Source organism: Capsicum annuum, chromosome 2 (genome assembly GCF_002878395.1).
Source record: "Capsicum annuum cultivar UCD-10X-F1 chromosome 2, UCD10Xv1.1, whole genome shotgun sequence".
NCBI classification, from domain to species: domain Eukaryota; kingdom Viridiplantae; phylum Streptophyta; class Magnoliopsida; order Solanales; family Solanaceae; genus Capsicum; species Capsicum annuum.
The window spans coordinates 79,805,724-79,817,734 of NC_061112.1; the positions used below are offsets into that span (position 1 = coordinate 79,805,724).

General features: G+C 32.2%; 1 long non-coding RNA gene across 1 annotated transcript; it reads left to right on the top strand.

The window, feature by feature from the left end:
- The first annotated feature begins 6,503 nt into the window (after positions 1-6,503).
- On the top strand, positions 6,504-8,748 carry LOC124895932. Its single transcript, XR_007052148.1, has 2 exons — positions 6,504-6,712; positions 8,158-8,748. It is a non-coding gene; the product is annotated as an uncharacterized LOC124895932 (long non-coding RNA).
- Positions 8,749-12,011: the final 3,263 nt, after the last annotated feature.

Here is a 12,011-nt window from a genome sequence, read left to right on the forward strand (position 1 = left end):
CATTATGGGAAAGATGGTCACTCCAAGGATATATTTCTCTTTAAAACTACATCTTCAAGAAAGAGGAGGAAACAAAGATTGCTAAATAGGATAAGGAAAAAATTAATTTTTCCTTTGTCACCTTATTGGAAACCTAGACTTAAATGGGTTACCAAGGATAACAAGTGATTAATGATGCAGGGAAAGGAAATAGGGAGAAACCTGCACAAGGATGATAACAATAGCTTCCCAAAGCACTTGATTGAAAAACCTGAAGATCACTTCTTACTAAAAGGCCTTTAAGAGAGACATGTCTACTAAGCGATGAAATCGAGATTTGGAATATGAGTGTAGTTGGTGGTGTCATAGATCGAAAATCAAAATGTCATGTTCAAGTACTGAAAGGCTTATCCTCTATAGACCTTTGAAAAATGTCAGTAGGAAATCGTTTGAGGGACACTAGAAGAGGTATGACTGATGGTATCAAGATGGATACAGAAGATACTCATGATTCTCTTCTTATGGATATGAATTGATAAACAAGTATATGGGTTAGATAATGTCATATGTGTCTAATTCTGACTCATACTTTTGTAGATATACACCTATGGCAAGAAAGAAAAGATATGAAAAGACTGGTGAGACAGCATAAAGTTATTGGATTTCAACATTGCTTAAGGGCCAGGTTCCTAATCAGGTTAGTACCACTTTCTATTCCTAAATAATGACTGTTTAAAATATTTAATAACTCTGCCACATAATTTTTTTTCCTCTTCCAAAAAGCTGTCATTCGTACGTTAAACTCAACACATGCGTTTATCTGATCGAACATTTCCCTTAGACGCATCGTATATTTTAATCTCAACCATTCTCTCATACCCTATATAAATCCTAAAATCAGATCTTTGTCTCTTTATTTTTTAAAATCCTCTCCCATTCAATCTTATTAGTTCCCAAACCATTCATAAGAAAAATAGAATGTTTGATACTCCCATATATTATAGTCTCTCCAAACTTTGTGAAATGTCTTACTTTTTTTTATCCTCTAAAAAAAACGAGCCCCTTCCCTCGAAGGTGATATACACACCCTTAATACCTTCAGACTCAGAGAAAATTTTTTTCATTATTGAATATACTCCTCTCTCCCTACCAAGAATTGCAAAAACTTATAATTCACAGACAAAAATAAATCGGACTAGTGCTTATTCCTCATAAGGAAATGATGATGCCAATCCCTCTACAGACAAAGTCCATCACCAAACTGTTCCACCTGTTCTATTCATTAGACGGCAAAATGACCTCCCTTGAGTTTCTAATGGTGCTCCCATCTACTCTTGATCCATCTAGTGACAATAAGAGTATCAAAGAGTAGCATGGATGGTTCTGATGGAAGACATCAAATATAAGATCTACCTCCTCAACTACGAGAATAAGATCAAGTACTAGAAATATATAGAAGAAAGCACTGAAAAAAACAAGGGCAGTATTAGAGGGAGAAGAATGCTAAAGAAATATGGAATACATATAGTTGAACAAAATATTAAAGATACTGACAGTGAGGTTGAACGAATGTTTGAAGGATTAAGTGACTCCAAGGAAGATTCCCTTGACGCTTATGTTGAAAAGTATACTGCTCCTATTCAGGAGAAAGTGCAGAAAATTAGAATCTTCTCACCAAGGAAAAAAAGGTTTGTTAGTTCGAAATCCAGTGCCCAAAGTCACAGATAAGAAAAGAAGGTCAACTGATGTTGATAATAAGGGATCAAGTCTCAGTTCCAAATCTACTAGAATCTCAAATTCTTCTAAGACCGCTGGGAGGGGAATTAGTTCATCTAAGAAAGCTACGCTATCAAAAGAGAAGGGTTTGTCTCGAGAAGATAGACAGAAGTCTTTCAACGCTCAAGAAGTGCTGAGAGGAAGATTTTTTATCTGACTGTAGATGACAAGCCTAGAATAAAGGAATTACTTGACTTGGTAAAGTTTCAAAGTTAGGAACACCTTTTTGAGTTGCAAGTGCCCAGTTGTATGAGAAAGAGGTAAGGATGTTCTGTCACAATTTGGAAATTTCTGATGATGGTTTGTATTTAACTTCACCGGTTAATGGGGTAGATATGAGATTAGATGAATACACTTTCTCTGACAATTTTGGGGCTCCTACTATTGGAATTAAATCTATTAGATCAGGGGAGGGGTCTACAATATTTTGGCTATGTGTAGTGAACTTGATGACCTGAACAGTAGTACTATCAACAAAAAGGTTCTAAAGAGAGAATATCATTTGTTATTTGAATTAGTATATAGGGCCCTCCTTCCTAGGTCTGAGAGTGGGGGCACTGTGATAGGCCCTGATTTGTACCTCATAGAATGTTATCTATCTACTAGAAGGTGAACCTCTTAGTGATAGTCATTGAGCATTTTAACACAATTATGACTTCAAAAGATGGTAAACATGGCCTAGCCTACAGTTTTTGGCTGAACAAAATATTTGCCTATTTCAACATCGAATGTGGCAAGGGTAAGACCGGGTTCGTTAAACAAATATTTAATATTACCACTTTGGAAAAAAATGAATGCATTCCTAGGAAAAGAAATAGGAAGTCTAAGATCTTTGTATGTGAGTTAATTGATGTGCAAAAAAATCTGCAGGATGAAGTAGATACTCTGACAGCTATGGTAGCTCAAAAGAATAATGAGCTTGTTGCATTAAAGGTTGTATCAGACAAAATTGAAGGAAAGAGAACCAGCTCAAGTGGAAATTTGAAAGAATAAAATGCTACCCTGCATGAGAGGGTGAAGAAGCTAGAAGCTCAGGTTGAAGCGTTGATTGTAAAAAATGAAGATTTGATGCAATAAATTCTTCAGGCTCATGCTGCTGAACATGAAAGAATGAATATAATCTCCAAGAAACTAGATTGATCTACAAGAACTTCTTTCTAAATCCTTTCCATTTTGGTCCCCACTCTTTTACCTTCCTAGGCCTATCCTTAAACCCCATAAACTATCACTATTTTTTATGTCTTTTTTTTTTATCTCTGATGAGTAACTGACATAATTTTTATAATATTTTCTTATGGTTATTGTTTTTTACTGACATTTGGTATTGATTGTTGGATGTTCTACAAGTTAATTCCAAAATGATTTGGATAACTTTTCTTATCTTTGCTTGTGCTGTCACTTTTATGATTTTTATCTGATCTTTCTTACTCATGTAAGTGCTTCCTTAATGACCATGAATTAACTTGTATACTTATCTATGCTTGGTTTACTACTTAACCTTTTTGATGATGTCAAAAGGAGGGAAGTTTGAGGTTGCTGTTTGCATTTGATTTGTGTAGGAGTTAGGATGGGGTGTGTAGTGTAACTTGGCTCTAGTGATTCATGATGTGTGGTTGTGTTGATCAAGAATGGAGATAGGGATTTCTTTCACTTAAGGTGAACTTGATGCTCATTGATAGGGGGAATAAGGTGTAGAACGCTTATATACTTACAGGTATTAGTGATAGGGGAAATTAGTTGGGCAAAAAATGTTTTGTCATAGTCTTGTGGCTTATGGTGTGTTACTGAGGTGTAGTTGTGTTGTGTGTGGATGTTGAAAATGTTGATTGCTTGTATGGGTTTGCCATCATCAAAAAGGGAGAAATTGCTAAGTCCTTAGTTTTTATGATTGACAAACTTATAGTTTGGAACCTGTTTCCTGACATTTTATGATGACAAAGCTCTACAATTTAGGGAACATGTTGGTCTCACCTGTCACTATTGCGGTCAACAGTCACAGCTGGCTGACACAAAGTATAAAAGTTGGTGGAAAAAGTTGTTGCCACTTTTTTGCCTCAACCAATGATATCTCTCCTAGGTTTTCTTAGGTCAAGCTTTATATTGCCCATCTTCCTCATCAAGAAAACTATGCTTCCATATTCTTACAACTAAATATCCTTTAAATCTGAAAGCAAATACTATACACTGCAATAAGAAACTGATTGTTCATTGAGTTATATTTTTACTTTCTCGTTGTAGTTAAGTCTTTATATTTTGTTCTTAAATGTTTTCCTACATTAGCTTATGATTCTTGTAGGTGTTGATGTGCAAATCTTTCTTTGTAATCATCTAGAGTTAGGTGATTGTTCAATATAGTTAGCTTGTGGTGTATAGTTAGAGTTAGCTGGAGGGTGAAGCAGTAGAGTTACTGCCTGTGTTTCCTTTTAATAGAGTTATTGCTCGGAGACAAGGATTAGGAGGTTAATCCTTGGAGTCTGCATTGAAGAAGTTGCTTGAATACAATGGAGCTTAAGAAACCTAGAGGCAAGTCATGGTTTTTCTCGCTAGAGCAAGGAGTTTTCACGTAAAAATTATTGTGCCTTCTATTTAATTTATTCCTGCACTTCTTCCCTTATATATCTCCTAGTTCTTGTCATGTGAGTGTATTTGGGAACAGGTCCCTAAGCTAAGGAGCTATTCTCCCAACCCTTCACTTTTGATTAGATAGTTTATAATACTATTCGGTGGGTGTTTTATTGCTATTTTTCTTTATTGGAATGTTATTCTAACTTGTTTTATGTTTAATTACATCTTTTTATATTATTTTTTTTAGTTTTAAGCCTGGGGTTTATCGAAACAATCTCTCTACTTCTTCTAAGGTAGTAATATGAATTGCGTATACGTTATCCTTTTCAGATTCCTTTATGTGAAAATACACTGAATATATTATTATTACAATTGAGTGAATTTATTAAAATAGGTGATATTATTGATCACTTACTAAGAATTTAGGAGCAGGGCTGGCTTCAAGGTGAAGCCATGAAGCAAGCACTGTACGCCTCCGATTTTTGGAGGCCTCATTTTTTTTAAAGCATTATAGATTTGTAGTTTTTTTAGATTTTTTTTTTTTTTTTAGAAAATATCAAATATTTCTTAATGTTTTCTTCACCATATTTTAATTTCTCTTAAGCTCAAATAGAAATATCACTTTAGAAATTCAAAATTAAAGTTGACAATCAACATTAAAAAAATTTATTTTAATACTCTCAAATCTAAAAAAACATCTAATAAATAGAGGTAACTCAGAAAACCATACCTTCTATTTATTATTTTGATTAATGGGGAGAAAAGAATTAAAGCAACAATTACAGTGGAATCAAAGAAGTTGAAAGTTAAGATGTATTTCAATCAGATAAAAGGATTTTATTATTTTACGAATGCATATTTTTCTTGATCCTATATAATTGTCTTAGCTGAAAGAAGTTTTTTAAAAATAAAATTTTAAAAATATTACTTAATCTTAAAAAAAATATTTCAAGAGAGATCAAATGAATTAAGCATATTATTAATTGAAAATGGATTTTTTCGGATAAATCAATTGCAAAACAGTTTAATTTATAATTTTACACCTCAAAAAGCTATAAATATAGATTTGAAAAAAATAATAATTTAAAGCCTCATTTTAAAATTTCGCTTTAGATCACCAATTATGTTGAGCCGCCCCTGTAGGAGGTTTAACTACGCCCTATTATAGATGATGAATATTGATCTATTAACTGGTAGTAATTATTTCAATTAAATAACAACTAACATGCCATAACATTTTAAGTATACTAATAAGTAATATAATAAGGAAATACTTACAATATTGCTGTACATTAACTTAAATCTTTTAATCTAACCAATCCTTTCGATGTACCGCTATTTTTGGGCAGCGAGTACCGAGTAGTAATATATAAGTGTTGCGTCCTAAGGTATGATCTACTGATTCAACGAAATTGCTTGAACATTACAGGTTTCAGGTTCAATTTTTAATAGAGATAAACACTAGAAATTTTTTATTCGTTATCATTTTGGTAGACAGAATTACCTAACACCTGTTGTTGATGAAAGATGACAAGTATCCCGTAATTAATTGAGGTATGCGCATTCTGGCCTGACACCACGATTCTCGAAAGAAATATACTTCCTTCATTTCATTTTAAGTGACATACTTTTCTTTTTAATACGTATCAACAAGAATGTCACCTTACTACAATTAGAAAAAATTTACCTTTAAAATTCCTCTTTTATCCTTAATGAAATAATTTATAACCACACAAATATTTAATAATTATTTTGGACCATAAGTTTTAAAAGTCTTTTTTTAATAACAGCGTGTCACGTTACATTATGTCATATAAAATGAAACGAAGAGAGTATATAGGTAAAAACCTTACACGCACTCGGTGTATATATCAAACTAATATTTTTTATCATGATTAAATAATTAAATAAAATAAAATAGATATTAATTAATTATAATTAAGTAATATAAACTCTAAAACACATGATATATATATATATTTATTTATTTATATATTGAGTTGATGTATATAAAATTTTCTGAGTTATCTACTATATAGAAGAGGTGGTAAAGGAACGAGCAAGGGCAAAATGGTCTTTTTGCTCAATGATAAAAGATTCCAGAATACTCCACACAGTTCCAATCGACTCTTCATATTCAGATTTTTGTTTTCATTCACAAATCGATTCTCCATCTTCAGATTTGTATTTTAATTTGCCTTCATTGTCTTTTGATTTTTCCATTTATTATACCATGGTTGAAATCTCAATTTTTCCATAATTTTCTTCAAAGTTTTCAATTTCAAAGGAAGATGATTCCTACTGTTATTCTTAATCTATTTATTTTTGTCATATTTCATTCATTCTTCACAATATGAATTTTTATCATCTCATTTGGGTCTTTCAATACCAGGTATGTTTTCTAGCAAATTTTTTCTACTCTCAATTTTATCATAATTTTTCTCAACGTTTCCAGGATACTCGATTCCTTATCTCTTTGTTCCTTTCTCCCACTTTCCTTTCACAATCATACATCATCATCATCATCATCATCTTCTTCTTCTTCTTCTTCTTCTTCTTCTTCTTCTTCTTCTTCTTCTTCATAGAGGTGTGAAAAGATTGAAATATTGCATTTAAAAGATAACAAAATAGGTACGAAATAAAATGAAAAAGAATATATGGGAGTAAATAGGTTGAGATTTTTTTTGGATCACTAAATAAAATTGTTGAAATATAGCATTTTCGAGCAGATTCATTCACTTCATGTTGCCATAAAGTATACAAAGTGTCTATTATTTATGTTCCTATTTGTTTGAAATATATTTAGATGGGTACCTTATTTGTAACTCTTACATTGCATATTCACTTTTCTCTAATTGAAAACAAAAGAAAAGTTTTGAGTATGTTTAGCTCTTCTTAACTTTTAACCATCACATAATTCTAGAGAAGATAGTATGTGCATCTTAAACTGTATGCTTACAAGCGAAGAGGTGTATTTAAAATTTAAAATTATTTAATGTGAGTCATACACAAATCAGACATCTATTTAGAAACAGCCAGTGTAACTTATTGACTTAACTTTATTCAGGTATGGGATACCATGATTGTTGGATCTATATTAAAGACATACTATGAATATGATTCATGTTAATGACACGAGCTCTTATGATAAACATCACTGTATGTTTTTGTTGATTTCTTCATACACAGTATTAAATATCTATTTGTTAAAGAGATAAACTTTATAATAAGATAATATTGGAAATTGTTATATTGCGCACGAATATTTTGGGGGAATTTCATCATCCCAGTGCTACAGTTCTCATTGAAAAGAATCTCGCTCTGTCTTTTGTTAAGTAAAATATTTCTGTGCTTTTAGCATAAACTGAGTCTCAGAAATCATACCGAAGTCTGCTTCACAGGGATTCCACTTTCGGATCTAGCAAAATTTATTTTTCATAGCTTCTATAAAAAAATATTTCTTTGGTAGTATGTATATTGAGATAGTTTAAGAGAGAAAATTAAAAATATTTGATTTCCAAATGATGTCTCGTTGTCAACAAATAAGAGAAAAGTTACTCGGTGAATGTTCACCACTATCTCTAAGAGAATTTGCTTCCATGACATTGCAAGTTAATGCTATTTGCTTTTTGTTTCGCATGTATATATAGAACTAACTCTTCAACTTGTTAAGCTGAAAATCTAGAAACATTTGAGTTTGTCTCTTTCACTTACTTCTCAAAACCTGGAGACATACTTGTCAAAGGCTCAGAGAAAGTTTAATTGTTGATCATCTCGTTTATTCTATTCTCTTTATTCCTCTTCTCACTTAATTTATGTTCTTTTGTCTGGAAATAGGATGGGTGGTCCGAGGATGTTTCATCTTTGAAAAATTACGCGAAGATGGTTTGTCCTACCAGTAAATGTAGTCTTTTCCATTTCTTTTTTGTCCCTTAGAACCGATAACCCCTTTTTCCCTCATTTATTTTCTTTGCCTTGTGGTTAGGATGTTTTGATCTTTGGAGTATTAAGTAATAGAAACATAGAAGACATCAAGAAAGAGTATCTAATAGTTGTTTTCTTTTTCAATAGAATGTAATGAGCTTTTAGTTCAATGCATTTCTCCATTCCCTTTTACGCAAACTACTTTAACTGATAATTGGGGTTTACTTGATTTTTGAAGGTATGTCAAAATCCCTTCCTATTATGTGGTATTTGGGATATCAAAGGTTGGTTACTAAGCTAGGTATTGGATCTCCAATATTTTAGAGATGATAAATAAAGCAGGCTTTGAATTTTGAATGTCCCTAATACAATTATATGTCACTATTCATTGTGGAAAAAAAATCCCTGTGGCAATGTTTACATAGAACAACACTTGAAGAATGTATGTGCTACTCGACTTCTTTATTGTAATATATTGATACCCTGAGTCATTACGAATATAAATATGTGCTTTAATTTCTATAAGGTGGCAGAGATGGAAAGAAAGCTGGAATTTTAGTTATTTCTGATGAAGTTTATGCTCATCTCACTTTTGGGTGTAAATCCTTTGTGCCTATGATAATCTTTGGATTAGTTGCCCTTATTGTTACAGTTGAATCCATATCAAAGATATGGATTTTCCCTGATTGGTGACTTGGTTGGCTTGTTACAAATGATCCAATCGGATACTAAAAGAACATACGATACTTTTCTATTTAAGATGGTCATTCTACTACTCTCATATGTTTATTTTTGTGGAATATTTAATTTTAGCTTTCACTTATAAAGCCAAATTTAGGTGTTAAAGAGCACTTCAGTCCCGTGAACTACTGTTTATCTGTTAAGCATTCTCTTTGAAAATTTTTACAAGTGATGTGCCTTTTGCAATTGTTTTTTGTATCAAAATAAAACCAATCAGACTGACATTAGACAATATCCAATTGGTCTTACACTTGATTCTCTAATGCTAAAGCTTAAATCGAATGACACTGAATTTGCATAAAAACAAGAAACACATAGATCAACCATAAAACTTGACTGACACTTGATTCTCTAATGCTAAAGTTTGAACAGAATGACATAGAATTTGCATAAGAATGAGATATACAAATCAATCATAGAACTTGATGCAAGTTACTTCACTGGTGAATGTTCCAAGGCCTATATTTTATTCCATTGCATTTCACTTGAGCTGAGGGTCTATCAGAAATAGCCTCATTACCTTCAGATCCTTCGTAAGGTAGGGTTAAGGTTGCATACACACTACCCTCCTTACTCGTATGATTACATTGGGTATGTTTTTTTAATGGACTATGATTGAGTGAAAAATATTTATCATGGGTTGGGAGTTACGGAAACAGAAATGCAGTTACTTAGAGGATTAATTGGAAAGAAACATGGGAAAATTGAGAAGATTCTGATGAGTTTCCTTATAGCATCAAAATCCATAGAGCTTTTGATTTCAAAAAAAGAAGAGAAAGTGGTGTAATCTATGGAAGGTTCTTGATGTAGTAAAACCAAATTAGGGGCAAATTAAAGAAATATAGCTTTAAAATAGAATTTCATATAGAGCTTTGATAATCTGTCATGCAAAATTTTTAATTGAGACTGACTGGAGCTTTTTAGGAGGAGGAAAAAAAATTTCTAACAAGAATTCCTGTATGTTGTATTCTTGTGTTTTCTTATTTTCAGGTCATAGATTTCATCCTCGGGTATCTCAATATGACCTGTGATCCTGCAATCTTTATTCAGTTTTGCTCTTGATAGTGCTCTCTTCTTCTTGCGTTCTTTAGGAAATCTAATACATGTTATTCCTTTTAGCCACATATTTTATAGGATATCCCCCTGAAATATGAAATGGAGTTGCCAAATAATTGAATTTTGTTTTGGTCTAACAGCTCTTTGCATATTGTAAACCTATTTCTGGTTCTTATTTGTAAGCTAACAGAATAGTGATTTACAAATTTAGTAGTATAGGTGTAATTGTCTACATCTCTTACCGAGTTATTCTGTTTCTTTTTGTTCTTACTTCAACAGAGGGGCAATTCCTCAGATACTTCATAAAACAAATGATGATTTCTTCTCTAAAATAGTAAATATTATGTCAAGAGAAGATACAGATATCTGCTATGACAGAATCTGGTAATGGAAGCTTAATTAGCCATTAGCTTGAGATTAGAACATGTAATCAATAGTCTAGTGGAAGTCTTTTCCCCTTGTAGTTCAAGCTTCATTTGAACCTTCTCGAAGACATCGAAGATGACTTGGAATTCGGTTTTAAGCTGGCTAAAGAAGAATCTTTGATGATTTTTCCTGGTAAAAGAAAAAAAACTCTTAGAAAGGTAATAAAACTGTCGAAAACAGTAGACAGGTTTTCTTACTCGAACAAATGTCTCTTTCGTGGAGAACTGTCTTTTCAAATTTCTTTATTTTTTGATGTATTCTAATGTTTCTCATATATTTTTAGTCGTTAGAGTATTCGTATTCACGGGTCATAAGTTGATTCTTTTAATACGTAAACAAGTCTTTAATTGCATCCAATTCAAAAATCACTTCTGGTGATATATAGTTTAGTTCAGCCACTAAAACTGATGCATATTCATGTCCAAGTATCATTGCAACTGATGAAAAGGTAGACATTTTTCAAATTCTATTAGACTCCATGAATGTGCCTTTTTGTATGAACATGAAATTCGTGTAGCTTTCGTGTTGGTGCATTGATTCACAACATGAAAAATATTTTCTATCCAAGTAGTCGTAATTGATCAATTACCTGGGAACTACCACATACCCATAAAAAAAATGTACCATGACATATTACTATAAGTTGGTTGTTCTAAAAAAATGGTATTTCACTATGTTACAGTTTTGCAGCAAAGTGATCTGCTGTTCTTACAGTATAAGTGAACTTTTGCTTATCTACCATTCCTCATATCAAGTCAGTGAACTAATTGCTTAACTACCATCCCTTAGATTAAGTTATTTTATGAAAAGAATTATTAATGCTTACACATTTTGGATTCTGTAAGCATGGTTGGTTTTTAATAAAAAGAAAAATTGACTGCCGCTTCCGATGATGCTGACTGTGTTTTGCTGGTGGACCTATTACCGCAAAAAAGCAATTCCTTGCTGTAATGTTTAAGTATGGTCCTAAACCAATTCAGGCATGTTTGATTTTTTCTTGTGAAAATTGGATTAGGCATACTTCTTCTTTTTCAACATCTTCATCATAGTCTTTTGATTTTTTTGGTATAGTTTGATGTCATTCTTAATAGTGTTAAGATGTCTAGTAGAAAACTGATTTTTTCATTCAAAGAATAAGGTAAGCGGGTCTATTGTAAAATCCATAATTTTACCTTGCATTTTAGCACGTAACCAAATGGGCGTTAACTTTTAATGGACAAGGTAATAACCTGTGTTAACCTTGTCCGTTTTGGTATTTTTTAATTTTGATATGCCGCTTTAAAATTTTAATAAAAAAACTTGCCCTTTAGGCTCCGGACTCGAAAATAGCTGGTGATCCATTTTGAGTCTTGCGAACAATTGGTTAGCCTGTTGTATCCAGATGAACATGATAAGGCTGATAATGTTATTGGATTGTAAGTTATTGGATGGTCCTGTTATTGCTATATCTCTTTTCTAACAAGTAGTATCAATTTTTTTCTTTCTGTGATTTGTACTATTTTCTTGGATTCAAATAATTCTCAGCGGAGCGCATACAGACTATG